Consider the following 14,806-nt stretch of genomic DNA (forward strand, 5'->3'; position numbering starts at 1 on the left):
AGGTAGTACAAGCGTAAAGACGCTTTGAAAGTAAAAGCAAAAAGGGTACAACAACCTACTCACTAGTCAGCATCGCTAGTCTATAAATACAACTCAAAAGTCTACTGATACACACTACACACTACTGTCCATACTACATAACCATAACAACACTGCTCAACATCTCCATCTCAGAATCTCTAACTCAGCTCCAAGGAAACTCTGGTCCTGCCAGCCTCTCAAAGTCCTCCATCACCTCAGTAGCCCAGCCCAGCAGTGCATCAGGGCCTCTGCCAGGTAGTGTAGCTCCATGTAGCCTAGCCTCAAGAACCCTCCGTGTCACATGAATCTCCTCTCGAAGCTCCCTCACACCATGATCAACATCTGTAGTCCTAATGATATGTTGTAACTCTCTAATCTGAGCCAACAAGGAATCACGCTCCAATAGAAGAGCCTCATACCAGTAATAAGGAACTGGGGGCAATGTAGACTGGAATGGGGCACTCGCTACTGAATGCCCAGTGGAATCTGCCTCAGCTGGTGGGGGTCCTCTGACAGGTGGCCTCATGCTTGGAGGTGGAATAGCCTGCAATGGTACGGGCTGCAACACCGGTGGAGGTAGAATAGCCAATGCTGGTGGAATAATAGGACGTGGATCCAATGCTGGTGCTCCAACTGAAGGCTCTGAGTGATCAGCTGATATGGGAATAAAAGAGTCGGCCATCTCTGCTATCTGAAATCATATCGTAATATAAGAATCTCGTACCACGACGCAAACTATACTAATACCGGTTATACCATAACACTCAACCTCTCGACGTTCTATCATCCTATACCTTACTTCTAATCCTATCCCTCTACCCATTCCCGTCAACCTAGGCTTGTGTCAGTGACTTATAACCTGTGGCTCTGATACCAAACCTGTGGCGCCCTCCAAACCCGGGTCAGGAGTTTGGGGTCCACACACACACCTTAATTATAACCTGCTTATAACAATAATAAAGATAATAATAATATATATAATGACCCTACTTACCAATCACCACGGACCGCAACAGGTTAAAGTATGCACACAAGCCAAACACACTAATATATTACAAACCGTTCAAATCCTAACTATTTCAAATTCAAACTGAGTATTAAACATTATTACAAACTTTTACAAACTTAAATTATTCCAAAAGAAGCCTACTAGCTCAGCTTTCTCAACCTGAACCCCTAGCTCTCGCGCTGGACTGGAGATCCTCTTTACCAACTGGTTCCTTTTTAACTGGAAAGAATATAAACAACCTCGCACGAATGAGCTAACTAGCTCAGCAAGTCACAATGACAAAACTGAAAATAATGATCATCAGGTGAATATGTTTATGATATCAAGTGAACAATGGATTATGATTTAGAATTGGATATTATACTTTTAATTTAAAAACCAAGGTTAGGCTGCTGATCAGTCACGCACTAACCCCGAGCAAGGCACACAGCATTGCTCTAACTACTGGATCCAAGGCACACATTGGCCTAACTTGACCATTATATGATCTGACCATGAATCTGGTCCACAATTTTATAAAAACAAACCAATTCTAACATAATAATAGAATATGCAATAGTAAACAATAACCGAAATCATTAACAACAATAAATGTTTAACAATGAAAGGGTTTCAATCCTTGTAAGGATCAATAAGGCAATTTAAAAGCTTGGATGCTGGGTAATGAAAGAATTGGATAACAAAGGAATCAACGTTTCAAGGTTTCAAGGATTTGATCTTTCAAAGTATAAGATACCATGGGTTGAGTATATAATAGTTCATTTCAGTGTTTGGTATTTAGTTTGTATGTATTTGTAGAGTAGTATCGTAGATTTGTGGTTCTTGTTTGGGGTATACAATAATCAATGGATTAGAAAGAATATGATTCATGGCTCAAGGATAATAACTGAAATCAGGATTTAGGTTTCTGTGCTTCAAAGCACTTGCAATATCACAGGATTATCAAGTACTACAATATCTCAAGAAAGTTCAAAACACTTGCCTGGTATTAGCTTACTACACTGCACTCGCTTCCAATCACAACCGTTTTACTCCTCAACTACCTGTTTCCCTTTCTTACGTCTTGCCTCTTCTGCTCACATAACATAAGCATCTATCAATAATTTACTCATGGAATTCTATTCAACACATACTTCTATCTACCCTTCGTTTTACCCAAATCCGATTAACGGATTGAAAGTTATGAAATAATCAAGTAAACACCGAATATATAGACCGATAGTCAATTAACGAGTCACATGTAGCACATAATACATCACGTAATCAATGATATATTATTTATAAAGAAGTCTCGGGTCATAAATAGGCTTTCTGGTATTTAAAATGATTTTTAAAACATTTTTCGGAATTAAAACGGGTCGTTGGATCAATTTCGGGTCAATAAACAGGGTTCGGTTGGCCCATTCGGGCTCCGAAATAATTTTAGAATAATTATCGAGCCTTGGAAATAATTTAGAATAATATTTTAAAGCTCGAAACTATTTTTTAGAATTTTTAAATAAATTTTAAATAATTAAATCTAATTAAATAACTAATTAAAATAAATTAATAATTAATTAAATCAATTAATCAATTAATTTTCGAATTAATTGACCAATTAATCAATTATAAATTAACTGAAATTAATTAACTAATTAATTTAGATTTATTTGTGAATTAAAAATAATTTTCAGAATTAAAATAATAATTTTTAGAATTTTCAAAAATTAAAAACGAATTTTTATAATAAAAATAAATAGGAAATATGATTTTTAAACATTTTTAAAACAGGAATCCAACTTTTGCAAACTCTGAAAACTACAGGGACCAAACTGCATCGTTTTTAAAAGTTGGGGTACTAAACTGTAATTTTTACACCCCGTCGCCGGAAAACACAGAGGTGGCTGGAGAACACGTTCCCGGCGTCCTCACTCCACCAACACCTCCAGATCACATCTACACAACACCAGGAATACAATCATGAAATCAAAACAACCTAACAATCCTTGAGTTGGCCGGAATTTGGCCGTGAAGTTTTCCAGTTTCCGGCGAACATCAGAAAACTTCAAAACACAACTCCCTTCTCTACAGACCTCGTTGGTTCATGAAACTTATACGACTAGATTGCAAATTTCACAGAGAACACAACCCACTATAACACAACATCAATCTATCACAGAATAAGAAACCCCCAAATTTCAATTAAGAACATTCATATGAGTTATAAACCCTAATTTTGAAATTCGAAAATCAAACTCAAATTTGAACATGTTATTGAACTCCAAATCAGACGTATGACATATGAAAATCATCAGGAAAACAAGCTCTACAACATGCAATCATCAAATCATACAAACAATCATCCGAACAAAAATTCATATTTTTAATAAAATAAATTCGAAAATAAATAAATTTTTAGAAAAATAACCTTGATTTCTGCAGTGAAACAAAGCTCAGAATCTGATAGAACACTTCAAATCCTTCGTTTTGGTTACTCAAGCTTTGAAAACAGAGATCGGTAACGCCTTCGTTTTGCTGTTTGATTCTTAGAACAGTTTTAAGAAATTAGGGCTTTTCTCTGAAAATTATATAATTAACTATCTGCAAATGATTTTGATACGAAATAAAATACGGTAAAAGACTATTTATAATTACGGAAAATTAGTATCCCGTTGGATCATTCCTGATATAAAACGGTATGTTTATTTATAAAAACTGATCCAAACGGTATCGATTTTCGGGATAATTATCCAAATCAGTAAAATTTGTACTGCGGTCTTGGTCTCAGCGCCTGGTTACACGTATTACGAAGTGATAATTGGAATAGTTTAATAATAAGCTCCCGTTTATCGAAAATACGGGTTTTGTTGATTTACCGAAACAAATATTGTATCGAAAATGTTGCGACGGGACCCGCGCAGGACAAACCGTAAGCCGGATCGAAAAAGTCGAAACATGGAATATGCTCGAAATATTACAATTAGGTTAGGAAGGAGTTCTCGAAAGAGTTTCGGGTTCCAAAAACGTAACAACGGTTGACGTCGGTTGGTTCCCGGTTTTATAAAATAGATTTTAATTACCCGGAAAAAGGTTTTAGAAATTTCAAATGATTCTTATAAATCCATAAACCAACATAAAAATAATTAGAAAGATATGACAATTATCTATATTTTATTTTGGACATATAAAAATTAAAATACTCAATTAATATTATTTTTGAATATTCAAGTACAGATAACACTTAACAATTAGCTCATAGACTAGATACTGAACACACATAATAATTATATAATAGCAAAAATAATTACACGATATATCCCGAATATTACATAATGACCACTGATCTGTTATACGGTTCGCTTAACTTTCGTTCTCGTTTATCGTTTGAGGGATCATACTCGGGATCTTATTACTTGGGTTCCCTTAACCTTTCTTAATACATTATATTCCTTTTATGATCCTCTCTTAAAATCCTTGAATTTAAATCCTTTTTATCCTGTTACCTTATACTAAATTCTTTCTGTATCTGGTGGATTTTCGGGAAAAATCAAAGTGTTCGGATTTGGATTCTGACGATCTTTACATACACTTATATACCATATAGAGTACTAATAAAATCTCAGAATATCAATCAAAGAACCCCTACATAGTGTGACAAGAAAAGTTTTCTTATTCAGCATAATCAACAAAATCACTATTAATAAGGGTTACAAAAAGTTCAAAAATTTTGGGGTTATTATAGGTGACTAGCTAAATGAAATCAAAAACCAATTATATATAGTCGGATTGGCGGTAACAACCTCTTTCAAGAACCGAGATCACACTTATTTGGAGTATCAATAGCAATATCAATAAAACAAGGAAGTATACTTTTTATCTTTAAAAGTAGGGTATTTTCCGAAAATTCGGGCAGCATCTCCTTTATATTATTGACTACCAGCCGGACTCAAGCCGACACCGATAATAAATTAAACAACCAACAATCAACCCACACGTATGCCAATCAACTGCCACCTTCTAAACTCACCATTTCACCATCACCTATAATACTAGCCGGTATAACCCATATTTTTAGTTCAACTTAAGATTATAGCAAACAATTCTTATTATGCCATACCCTTTTCTCATTTCTTCTGATTATAACAGAATATCACTAATGATTACAATTACAATTTATTCTAGAATTCTTCTAGTTCATGTTCCAATTCAAGCTCTCAAATTAACAACTTATCTATCCTTGACAACATACATTTGTTCTTATTAGTTAACTTGTTCAACTTTTGATAACCAACACCTGGTCTCAACCAACACTATCATAATATTGTGAAAGAATTCAATTAGTTTTAAAGCATTACTTTTTAAAAATTGTTGCAGTTAAACCACCATATCTTCATCTCCACCTATGTCTTTCCATACTGAACCTTCTTCGCTGGCTTAGTTTTGAGCGTCAAATTTACCATAACTCACTTACTTGAGTGGGAAAACCCAACCATTCCTTAAGGAACACATTCACAGTTTATTCGTAACTAGCATCTTTTTGATCTTGAACCTTCATGACAAGTGTCTCCCACATGATTGAGGTATGCTTCATCTTCACAATGTATTAATCGATTGTCTGGTTATTATTAAGAATTTCTTCATTCACTTCTGTTGTCCAATCAATCATTTATCTGGTATATGCCGCTTTACTCTCTGATTTCTATGATTAATTTACCTCGTACGGTTCGCTAACTACTCAAATTCATGCCAACATCTCATACTTGAATCGTATCATGCATACAGATTTCCGCTTCTGATTTGATGTCCTCATAACAACCACATTATTGGCATAATGATTCTGCTTTGAACGTAAATATCCACCATTTATTGGCTTGCAATTATCCATACTCAACATGTAACTTTATCTGCTACACAGGATCATTTCACTTCCTTTTAAAACACTCAAAGAATAGACCTTTCATAAGAAGGAAATTTGTGTATATGATTCTGATTGGAAACCTTTTGTAAAGAATAACAGTACAAGGAAACAATCGGAAGGATCCATAAATAAATAGATCATAATTGAAGAAGAAATAATGAATGATGATTTAGATATGAGTGAGACAACCATATTTGTACTCAAGATGGCCAGTCTTTCATATTATATGGCATACAACACATGATTAGGTGGCGTCCCACCAGACTCTTCGTTATTCCGACAAAGAGTCACACCATAACACTGCATGTCTCAATCAGAAAATAAGACTTGAGGGAAAAATGATTTTGAAAGGAATACAACAATTTTCTTATCACCTCATAGAGCTGATTATGAAAGAAGTTCATACTTTATTCAAGATTCATAAGAATATATAGTATTATAGAAAAAATGATATCATTGGTCGCCATCCACATTTCATCTATTTACAGCTGCAACGCTTGTTCGAACAATATATTCCATTCCGAGTCATATATTAACTTTAGAAAATTCTTTTAAATGCCTTATTAAATCGATCATTAGAATAAATTCCCATTTATTAGGACTTGTATCTTTAGCGCCGCGCTTCCATGTTCAATATTTTTATAATTCGACCCGATTTGCACTCTTACGAGATTTACAATCATAAATTCAACATATCGACTCCTTTGCTAATAACATTCTTCCTTTAGAAAAGTCTGGAAATTTTCTCAATCTTCTTTGATCATACTCGGCTTCTTGTAAATCGACGTATTTTTTAAACTCTAATAGTCTCAGAAATTGGATGAATAGTTTCTCCGTACATTGGTTCTATCGTTAAATTTATCAAATAAAATTTGCACTCTTCTGTTAGGAGTAATCAAATCTTCTCCATAATAGCGGGTCCACTTGGCCTTCTAAATACTAACTTCTAGAACAAGTATTCTTCTGGATAATCTGAATCTTATAATAAAAAAGAAACTCAAATAGTAGTTTAACCACCAATTTTTTAAAATTTGTTTTTTTAAAGAATTTTTAGGATTTTTTTTAAGAAAATCTAATTTTGAAAACTGTTTAAAATCTTGAAAATCGTACAGCTGGTCGTCATTACTATATGAGTTGGTTGTTGTTTTTCTCAACAACTACAAAATATCAAATTAAGGAAATAATCAGATAAGAGCCCATTCATTTCCATATATCTTCTACCTCTTATTGGGTCCATTTTTCCTTTATTGGCGACAAAAGCTCCAGTTACCATTGCATATTATATTAATCGTAATTTTATTTATAGTCTTCTATACCGGTAACATTCCCATCATCATCTCTTACGATTACTAAGTTAAAAAATCTATCCAATAATAATCAAATCTATTTTATAAAATAAGGTCGACTAATATCACATCACATTACTACTATACGTATCATGGTTGGTCATAACATTATCATCTAATTCTAAGAAAACTCTCGATCTCTAATCTTCTCAAACTCCTTTAAAATCCATTTAGCTCACTCCACAAGATAATCATGGGTGGCATACTTATTAGTAGATCCAGCTCCATATAACCTGGTAGCCGCTATTCTCCGGAACACACGAATCCTCTCTCTAGGTTTCTTCTCACCTTTCTTGATACCTCGTGTACTCACCATATGCTATAGCTCTCGAATCCATCCTCATAGGTGTTGTTACTCCATTTAACATGCTTCAAATGGATGGTAGGGGATAAGGTGTGGGATAAATTAAAAAGATGCACTTACGACTAAATGTCCGGTAGAACCAGAATCAGCAGCCGAGGTCCTCGAATAGGTGGTCTCACCTCAGGGGATGGAATAATAGCTTTAAGAGGTGCAACCGTCGCAACGGGAGATGATATGGCTAACATCGATGGAAGAGCAGGGCATGAATCAGATGATGGCCCTTCGACTGAAGGCTCCGAATGATCTCGTCGCTATCTTCCATTGCTGCTATCTGAAAATTGCGTCGCTAGATAACAATCTCGAATCTCATCACGAATTATACCAAAACCTACTATACAGTCGCACTCAACCACTCGACATCCTATCTTTCTATTTCCTAATCCTAATCCTAACTCTCTATCGAGTCCCGACAATCTAGGCTTGTTTTAGTGACTTATAACCTGTAGCTCTGATACCAAACCTGTGATGCCCTCCAAACCCGGTTCAGAAGTTTGGGGTTCACAACACACACACACCCAATATATAAACCTATTTATGAAAATAATATATGTAAAGACCCTAATTACCATACCCATGGATCGCAACAGGTTAAAGTATGAAAACAAGCCACAACCTTACTTTCATTACATCGTACCAAATCCCAACTAGTTCAACTTACAGCTGATAATGATATCATTCTTACAATCTAACATATCTCATCTACAATATAAAGCTCCTGCTAACTCGATCCAACTTATCCTCAAATCCTAGCTTGCACACTGGACTGGGAATCCTCGTTACCAACAATTCCCTTTTCAACTGTAAATAACATAAATAGATTTGCAAGAGTGAGCTAACTAGCTCAACATGTCATAATAGAAATAACAGAGGTTTAACATTGATCAATTAAAATGATTCAGAAGAATCAAGTTTCTGGATAAGCAATGATTAGAATTGGATATTCACTATTTATTTTAAAAACCAAGGTTAGGCTGCTAAATCAGTGACGCACTAAACCCGAGAAAGGCTCCCAGCTTTGCTCTATATACTGGATCTAAGGCACACATTGGCCTATCATGACCACGAATCTGGTTCGACCACGAATCTGGCCCGTATTTATAAAACCATCCAATTCTAAAACGATCCAATATGATAACCATTGTAATTTAATAAAACAAAATCATAATTAACATTGATAAACATTTATATTGGAGCACAAAATATTTCATAAGTATCACCAGGGTATATCAAGGTATATATTTGAAGAACGACTTCAAGCTTGTTGAAGAATCAGGTATCTGTTGAATAATGGTTTAATGTTAAAATAGGGTATAGATCTTTGATGTTATACGGTATTGTAGGGTATATCAGTTTCTATTTGCTCCAGTAATTATATTTCAGTATTTGGTTTATGGTGTGTATGTATTTGTGGAGTAGTATTGTATTTGTATGGTTTAATATCTGGGAAATCAAATGTCGGTAGTTTACAAAAAATAAAGCTTACAGCTCAAGTTCAATGATATGATCAGGGTTCAAGGTTGAATAGTTTAAAGCGCTTGCAATATAAAACGTGAATTATTTTGAATATAAGCAACATGTTATGAGAAAGTTCAGAAATATTTGAAATATATCTCGAGAAAGGTTCAGAAGTACTTTCCTTATCATAGATGATTTCCATCTTTACTTGTACTCATCTAACAGTTTTATTCATCAATCACTTTCCTTATTTTTTTATGCCTAACTTCTATTCATCAATCACTTGCCTTCTCTTTCTACGCTTTAGTTCTATTTACGGATCACTGGCTTTCTTTTTCTATGCCTCGCCTACTCTGCTAGGCATTACAAGTATCTTTCAATATTCAATCTCATATTATTCTCATCGTCACATAGACGTCATAAGCTTCTATCTACCCTTCATTTTACCCAAATCTGATTTACGGATTGAAAATTACAGTAAAAACCGTTAAACAATAAGCACATAGGCATATAACTCATCAATCAGATAGCACGCAACACATAGCACACAAGATATTCGATCAAAATAATTTTTCAAAGAAGATTCGAGGTTAAAATGATTTTCCAGGTATTTAATACGAATTTTTGAACCTTTTTCGGAATTAAGAGGGGTCTCCAAATTATTTTTGAATGAAATAATAGGGTTCGAACACCCGAATCTAACTTTATAATGATTTAATAATAATTATCGAGGCTTGAAAATAATTTAATATAATATTTTAAAGCTCGAAATTATTTTTCAGAATTTTTAAATCATAAATAATAATTAAATCTAATTAAGTAATCAATTAAAATAAATTAATAACTAATTAAATTAATTAATTAATTAATATTTAAATTAATTAACTAATTAAATAATTAATTATCAACTAAAATTAATTAATTAATTAAGATTTATTTTCGAATTAAAAAATAATTTTCAGAATTTAAAATAATGATATTTGGATTTTTAAATAATTAAAAACAATTTTCTAAAAACATAAATACAATTTTTGAGAATTTTTAAAACAATATACTGTTTTTGCAAGTTTCTAAAGTCACAGGGACTAGCTTGTGTTATGGATTAAAAGCTAAAGTATATAATTGCTATGTTTATTACTAAGGAACGTGAGCTTCGAGGCTCGATTTGACTGCTCTTCTGTTTTGTGACTCAATCTGCCTTAACAAGATGCCTACGTACCTTGCTGATTGCCAAGGATCAAGTCAAAAAGTGTAGTTCTGATTTGTGGGCTGAGGCCCCTTATATAGATGTTGGGGTCCTTGAATTGGACTTGGTATAGGAGACTTGGTAGTCAAGTCTCAGAATTAAAATGGACTTTGGAGTCCTAAGTGGTAGGAAACTGATTCCTTATCCTTCTAGGTCCCTTAGAGGCTAATCTGCAAAGATTTATGTCCTTATTGAGACTCTTCTTAACAGCTGATTTTTCCCTTATTAATTAATTATGAAATTAATTAATATTCAGGATTTTGGGCCTTCTTTGTTTCATCAGGCCTGATCTGGTCCATCAGGCCTGATCAATGTGTTAACCTTTTTGGTCTGAATGTCATACATCTTCTTATTGGGTCTTGTAGCCCAAATAATGTGTAATTAATGCAATATTTAATTACGTAATCAGGATTTATTTATTCACTATCATTTGCCCCCCAACGTTTGGGAAACCGTATAAGATTTCACAAAAGTTAAGTTCACTCATTCCCTTACAGGGTATCGTTTTGTGTAAAATGTGGAGCGACCTACACATTTACAACGATTTACCTTGTACGCGGCTTTGGGGTCGTTTAAAAATTTCCCTTTTATTTTCTTACCTTTTCCCTTTTTTAGGAATTTTCTGGTATTTTTTAGGAATTTTCCCTTTATTTCTGAGATTTTCCAATTTTTCTGCAATTTTCCAAAAACATTTTCTAACTTTCAGCCCTTTTTCGACCAGGATCCTAGTCGAAATTTTGACCTGGATCCTAGTCGAATTTTGGGCCAGCCTTTTAATCCTGGTCGAAGGATTTCGACTAGGATCCACGACCTGGATTTTGACCAGGATCCTAGCCGAACCTTCGACCTCGATTTTTGGTCGAAATTTCTGTCCTTGTTTGATTCCTGGTCGAAGGATTTTGACTAGGTTCCACGACCTGGATTTCGACCAGGATCCTAGTCGAACCTTCGACCTGGATTTTGGTCGAGATTTCCAGCCTTATTTGATTTCTGTTCATAAGGTTTCGACTAGGAATCACGACCAGGTTTTCGATCTGGATCCTAGTTGAACCTATGACCTGGATCTTGGTCCTCGTTAAAATTTCGTGCTTAATGTATGACCAGAATTTCGACCTCAATCCTGGTCTTATTGATAAGTATTTTCTGGCTTCTGTTCGAAAGAATTCGAACTAGATCAACGACTTCAATTTCGACTTCCATCCTGGTCTTTTTAACCCGAAATTTTAGGGCGCCAGTTCGAAAGAATTCGAATAGGATTTACGACCTCAAATTCGACCTCAATCCTGGTCTTTATTGGGCTTTTCCTAATTTAACTTGGATTGGGCCTTGTCTGGGCCTTTATTTTTCCAAATCCTTTTTGGATTTGGGCCTCGTTTTAGGCTTTTACTTTTCCAAATCCTTTTGGGATTTGGGCCTTCACTTTTCCAAATCCTTTTTGGATTTGGGCCCCGTTTTGGGCCTCCACTTTTCCAAATCCTTTTGGGATTTGGGCCTAGTTTGGGACATAAGAATTATTGAAGATATTATGGAAGGTTCCAGAACTTAATAGCTCTAAAGATATTCCGAAACATTTCGGACTTTGGGCTTTTTCTTTGGGCCTTCATCTTAATGGGCTTTTCTGCCTTTTCATCTTCCCTTTTTCGCCTATATAAAGGAGTAACTAGGGTCACTCATTTCTCACTTTCTCATTTCTGAATTCCCTTCCTCTATTCTTCTCCAAAAGATCTCAGAGAAATAGTTGTAGGTCGGAGTTTTTAAGCCCCAAAATCTTCACTTAGCAAGTCAGCCCCTTTTTGCAGCGTTACTTCAAGTAAAATACCTTTTTCTCTTCTTTTCTTTTGCTCATCATTGTTTTTTGTATAGCTTTTTTTAAAATTGTCTTCTCTTGTGCCCCTTTTTTCAGATGGCTGATAAGAGAATGACTCGTTTGGCCAAGATGAACGTGGCCTAAAAGCCCAGTGAGTTCCCCATTCGATCAAGGTATACTTCCTTGATTGATATGATCAACACCAGAGGGGATGAGTACCCGTCCAACACGCATATGGATGCACACGACCACATCAGTGTTTTCCGGGATCCAAAGGAGCTGGACAAGTTGAGTACTTGTTTCAAAATCAAGGAACCCTTCAAGCTGGTTCTTGCGGGTCTGGCCGACAGGGCCTGTCAATGGAGAAAAGACGCTCCATGCGTCTACAGGGACACTCTAAGGGCAGGTATCAGACTCCCTTTTCACCCATTCATCCCTGTTCTGCTAGCCGATGTCGGCATCAGCCCTTGCCAACTCCCTCCAAACTCTTGGAGGTTGATTCTTTGCTATTTGTCGCAATGCGCCAAACACAACGTCCATACCTCGGTTGCTGTGTTCAGAAAGATCTTTCAGTTCAAGAACAGCCCCGACAAGAATCCGGGGTGGGTTTCTTTGAACCAACGCCCCACCGTTCCCCACATAGTGAATGGGAAGTCCATCCCCGACAATAACTTGGGGTGGAAGAAGGATTTTCTGGACGTCCTTTGGGAGGGTGGCGATTGGGCCACCCTCTTTCGTTCGTCTTTTGGGCTAGCTGTGGATGAGAGCCCTAATGATATAGTTTTTTCTGAGGAGGAGACCAGAGCCTTCAACCTCCTTGCTCTTTGGGACTTCCCACTCTTGGGATATTATCAGGGCGACCGTTCTTGTAGAACGTGGCCTTTCTCCCGTTCCTAAAAAGAGTATGTTTCCTTCCTTCTCTAGTTGTCTTCGTTTCTCCCACTTTTTACTTTGCTAATTTCTCAATTAACTTATCTTATTTGTTGCAGTGGCTGAGAAGATCGAGGAGGCTACAAAGCCTAAAGACCTGGAAATGACCAGGATGAAATGCGCCGGGAAGGTCTTCAAAGACCCGTGCCTCGGGATTCGCTTCCCGGAGTTCCTACTCCAGGCGAAGGAAGCAGGAGAGGAAGGCCCCAACCAACCTTTATGTACAAAACAAAAACCAGGGGCTTTCTTCCAACCCGCTTGGGGAATCCGGGGAAAGGATTCGATTGTTGGCAACACAACGCTTGCCAAGGAATGGTCTATGCATTCCATTTCTCTTGTGGATTATCATGATCTTGTCCTTCAACAGGACTTGGAGGCTAACGAGCTTTTCGGAGCTCAGGCCTTGGCTATGGTACGTCTTTTTCTTTTGATATCTATAGCTTCCTACCGTAATTTTTCTTGTTTCTCACTTTTCCTTTGTCTCTTGCAGGCGAACGTCCACTTTCAAGGGGCAATTAACCAAGCCAAGGCTTGGAAAATTAGCTTGGAAGACACAAACAAGAAGCTGAAGGAGGCTAACCAGCGTATAGAGGCTCTTGAAGCCCAGCTTGCCTCCTCAACTTCTGATCTTGAAATAGCCAGGGCTAAGATTGTTATTCTCAAGGCTCAAAAAGACAAAGCCTTTGACGGCTGGATGGATACTCAAGAATTCAAGGATTTAATGGTAGAGCACGATGCCCTCATCCATCCAGTCAGTTATAAGGAAGGCTGGACGCAGCTATAGAGGCTATCCAGGACGAGTTTCCTGAGGTTCTTGAACAATCTTCCTTCCCTTGCCCTGTGCAAGTCCCAACACTTGGAGGCGTTGCAGATAAGCTTGCTGATCTTATTAAGGAGGGCACTTCAGCGTCCCCGATCAGAGCGTCATCACGAAGCTAGGGTCAAGGTCAAAAAAGGAGGGAGCCCGAATCCAGCTCTGAAGAGGAGGAATCTTCTTTTGAGGAAGAGACCGAGCCCCTTATTAAGAAGGCAAGGGTGGAGGAGCCTCCGAAACTAGCGTCCCCTAAGGCATCTAAGCCATCTGAGGGTAGTTCTGGGGAGACCTCGGCGGAGACTTCTGAAGAGACTTCTGAGGGGCCAACTCAGGAGACATCCGAGGAGACTACAGATAGCAGCTCTGAAGAATTCGAGCCTTCTAAGGCCTAACTCTTTATGTACTTTTCCTTTCTTCAGACATTTTTGAATTTGTATAATTGAGTTTGATATTTTCACTCGTATTGTCCAAATATTATCGTAATTTTTCCGAGTTTTCAACCTCAAGTTCATAACTTGGTTTTATCCTTCACAATCTTCCAATTTAATAGGCTAGATCAAGCTGAACACTTTTTATTATAACTTGGTACTCTTGATACCTTACATGAGATGGGTTCAACCCTGATAAAATCTAAACATATCTCCTATTACTAAATACATAAAAATCCTAAGCAAGCAAAGCTTCAAGGTGCTTTTAAACCTACTTGTCATTCTGACAAGTGAGAATCGTGCTTTAACTGTTTTACACATAGTAAACCTACCCTGAACACTCTTGACCTTGTATGGCCCTTCCCAATTTGGGGCAAGTTTCCCTTTCTGCCCTACACCAGAAGCTTCCACCTTCCTCAGGACTAAGTCACCTTGCTTAAAAAACCTTTCCTTAACCCGTCGGTTAGAATGAAATAAAGCCTTTTTCTG

The sequence above is a fragment of the Apium graveolens genome, chromosome 2 (genome assembly GCF_009905375.1).
Source record: "Apium graveolens cultivar Ventura chromosome 2, ASM990537v1, whole genome shotgun sequence".
Lineage (NCBI taxonomy): Eukaryota > Viridiplantae > Streptophyta > Magnoliopsida > Apiales > Apiaceae > Apium > Apium graveolens.